This window comes from Athene cunicularia (genome assembly GCF_003259725.1).
Source record: "Athene cunicularia isolate RWA chromosome 11 unlocalized genomic scaffold, athCun1 chr11_part1, whole genome shotgun sequence".
Taxonomy (NCBI): Eukaryota; Metazoa; Chordata; class Aves; order Strigiformes; family Strigidae; genus Athene; species Athene cunicularia.
The window spans coordinates 17,998,664-18,002,634 of NW_020799113.1; the positions used below are offsets into that span (position 1 = coordinate 17,998,664).

At 57.1% G+C, this 3,971-nt stretch overlaps 1 long non-coding RNA gene across 1 annotated transcript in view; it reads right to left on the reverse strand.

The window, feature by feature from the left end:
• Window positions 1-980, reverse strand: part of LOC113484319 — a 3,443-nt gene extending 2,463 nt beyond the window's left edge. Inside the window, exon 1 of the long non-coding RNA XR_003399201.1 lies at window positions 853-980. This is a non-coding gene — a long non-coding RNA (uncharacterized LOC113484319). The remainder of the gene's footprint in view (window positions 1-852) is intronic.
• Window positions 981-3,971: the final 2,991 nt, after the last annotated feature.

The window sequence follows — 3,971 nt, forward strand, 5'->3', positions numbered from 1 at the left end:
GGCGGCGACGCGGGCCTCGCCCCGGAGCATCCCCGGGGGTGTGCGGACCCCCTCCCACCACCTCCCCTCAACACTTTTTCTCATTTTCTCTGTGTTTTAGGTGGCACCTGCACCTGTGGGGACAACTGCAAATGCAAAAACTGCAAATGCACATCGTGCAAAAAAGGTAAAGGGGGTCCCGCGGGGTGGGGCAGAAACATCCGGGGGGGTTTTCAATACACATCCCGGGACATGCTGAATCAAATCAGGCTCAGCATTATCAAGAGTTGAGTTTATTCCTCCTGTATTTTTTTGCTCCCAAAGGAGCTCAGGGTGAATTCCATCCCTCCCCTGCTGCCAGGCAAGATAAGCCCCCTGGTATAATCCAAAACTCAGCGTACACCCCTGCTGGCGCCCCAGGCTCGGCGCAAGGGGATGCCCCGAGAGGAAACGGGTGCCGAGATTTCTTCCGGCTGCTCCCGATGCCATCAGCCGCGGGCAGAGCTGTGTGTAAGAGGGTTTGCACAGAGAGGGGTTGCGGGGGCCCGACGAGCCTCTGGGGGTCCCACACCCTCCTGCTGCATCCCCAGTGCCAGTTCCGGATGCAAAAACACCCGGGGAGACACCGCCAGGGATGGGGATGCCGCTAAAAGGCATCGTTGGGAAGTCTCTAAACCAGCTATCCCCAATGGGATCCCCCCAAACCCCACCTTGAGATGCCCTTGGGAATGTCCCCAACTTTTTTTTTTCTCCCCTGCACAGGCTGCTGTTCCTGCTGCCCGGCGGGATGTGCCAAGTGTGCACAGGGCTGCGTCTGCAAGGGGCCCCCCTCTGCCAAGTGCAGCTGCTGCAAATAGGGACCCCCAGCAGCACATCTGGGGGCCAAAGAAGAATAACCTTATTATGTATGTTGGGTTTTTTTATATATGTGTTCAGATATCTTTAGTGTTTGTCACTTGTGAGGTGTAATAAGCTACCTAAATAAAGTGATGTGTATATAAAGGTCTGTAAGGCACCTGGCAGTTCTGTTGGATGGGGCGGTTGCCCTGGGGAGTGGGAGGGCAGCGTGTTTGGGGGGTCATGGCAAAGAGCCTGCGTCTTATTTTTGATCCTGTCTTCCAATCTTGGCTCTGCCCTCTCCATCAGCAGCTCTGACTCGTTTTAACACTTTCTCTGCACAACAAGGTAATTTATAAGGGTTTTTTTTTCCTCCACCCTGTTGTTACCCAAGGGCAAATCCCATGCTCTCTCCTCCACCAGAAATCCTCGGGGCTAATCAGCAGCTCGTTATTACAAGCCTTCACTGACAGTGTAATAACCACTGCAGCCCTGCCCATTTCCAGGGGTAACATTTCCACCGCAGCTGGGGTGACAGGGAACTGGTTTAGTTTTCCTCCTGGCAGTTTACTTGAACTGACTGGAAGAACCACCCTGCTTGTTCCTCTGCCAGCCTGGCAAGGTGCTTTTGGGAGGGAGCATCTAGTGAGCTGGATGCCCACGATGGATTGTGATGCCCACAGTGGGGTGTGATGGCCACGATGGAGAGCGATGCCTGCAATAGTGTGATGCTCATGATGGGGTGTGATGCTCATGCTGGGGTGCAATGTCCACAATGGCTGTGATGTGTTCTGATGGCCATGGTAGGGTGCAATGCCTTGCAATGGGATGGGATGCCCATGCCAGTATAAAATGTCCACAGTGGGCTGGCATGCCTGCAGTAGGTTACAATGCCTGTGCCAGGGTGCGATGCCTGCGATGGGCTGGGAAGTCCATAATGGGTTGTGATGCCAGTGCTGGTGGGTGATGCTTACCCTGCCCAAGCACTGCCACGCTGCTGCCAGGACGCTGCACCCCAGGTGCCACGTGGTAATGTGCTGCTTCCCACAACACACGAGGGGTCCTGCCTGTCCCCATACTCCCCAAAACAGCCTTTGTGGCCTCTTTTTAGATGCAAAACCTTTTCTGACCCATCCAGCCACCATTGCCAGGACTCCGCCAGGGTTTTGGCACAGCCAAGGGCAGCTCTGCCCACTGGCTGCTCATGATGCCAGTCCCCAGGGACTACCCCTTTGCTCCAGGAGGACTCTTCCCCCAGGGCGTCCCCTGAGATGTCACCATGACCCCACACTTCATGGGTGTGAAGCACATCCCTATGCCAGCTGAATGGAGGGCAGGGCAGGATGCCGCAGGCAGGGTACAGCACCAGCTCTGGAGCTTCAAACTCGATTCTGGAAATAGCAGGGTTATCTTTATTCCTCCCTACCCAAGGAGATTTATGTGCCAACCATGTAAAAACATTGCTGGTGAGCCCGCAACAAGTGTGAAGGAGATGTTGCTAATGGGATTTATCCCCAAACATGCGGTTTAACCAGTGGGGCTCACAGCATCCTTCCAGCCCCACTGTCTCCACGGGGTTTGCATCGCTCCTGCCCCATGGCTTTGCCTTGTGCCCATCCCCATGCCCCACAGCAGGGTGATGGAGAGCAGCTATCAGATGCTGTCCCCTGCCTGCATGGGGGAAGTGGGGGGCTCTGAGCCCTGAAACCTGTGCTGAGCAGCTGCAGTTCTTCTGCTTGCTTTACAGCTGCCATAAAATCGGGAGTTGGACCCAGTACTCCTCTTAAATGGGCACAGCCTCGGGATTAACTACTGCCTGCCAGCCCTGGGAAATTGGGGCATCAGAAGCGACGATGTGGAAAACCCCCAAGGTCCCTTCTCCCTGCTGGTGTCCAGCACGTGCCCTACAACCCAGAATTTTGGCAAGCCTGTGTTTCAGGGGAAAACACGGCTCATGCTGCCCTGCCCTGCTGCGGGTGACTTCATTACTCAGTGGAAATGCCCTGATTGGGAAACAGTTTTTTCCGGGCTCTTTTCCCATCCTAGCTCCATGCACAGTCCTGTGCAGATGCTGCACTGCCCATTCCCACTCGAAGTGACGGGATGCCCATGACCACGTGCCCCAAGATCCGGCACAGCCCCTCCATGGGTGACGTGTGGGATTTCCAGAAATCTAGGAATTGTCCTGCCTCCCCCGCAGCCTTGCCCTGCACACTCATCCTCCACTTTTGGTGCAGCCCTGTGGTGTTGGGGTGCACATCCTCATTTTGGGGGGCTCTCCTTTCTTCAGACAGTGGTGCAGAAGAGCCCATCCCCACTGGAGGGGTGGCTGGGGGGGTAGCACTGGCCTGCAGCACCACGCTGGAGGGTGGCTGGGAAGTGATTTCACAACCTGTGTTTATGTGCAGTAAGACCACGCGTGCACTGTGATTTCACCTCTCCTTTCCCGCTCAGCCAGTGGCGAGCCTTCTGGTTTGGTGTCATATTTACACTCTTGATGCTGCGTGCAAAACACTGCCAGGAAAAAAAACCCTCTGTGGTTTTGCAAACAAGCACGAGCTGTTCCCTGGCACAAGTTCCCAGGGCTGTGGACCCCCTCCCAGTCCCAGGGCCCGCTGGCCTGAGCTCCATGGGCATGGACCCCATCTGCACTGCCAGCTCCGAGCCCAGGCATGCCCCATTTGCAACGCCAGCACCAAGAGCACTGGGTGCAGGCACGGGGACGGCCTGTCCCTGGCCCAGCCGCTGTTTTCCATGCCGGCTGCCAAGCTGGCCACGGGCATGAGTGGGAGAGAGGAATCCGGTCCGCACATAAACACCGTGGCAAGAGGGGAAAACCCCCGGGTGCCGCAGGTGCTGGGAAGTTGTGAATCCCAGTGACCCCCATTCAGCCGTGCCACACTCCTGCCTGGCAGCCTGGTGCTGCACCCCCATGTTCACCCTTCCTGGGGGGCCAGCTAAGCACCCTGGAGCCACGCCACCCTCTGGCAGGATGCTGAGACTGTCCCACCCCCAGGACAGCCACACGCAACCCAAGGGCTCCCCAAGATGGGGGACACAGCTATACCCCAGCGCTGGGCACATGGGGCTGGGGGGGCTGTCCCACATGTGCAGGAGTTGGTGGCTGTGCCATGCCAGCGCTGTGCCCCCCCCCC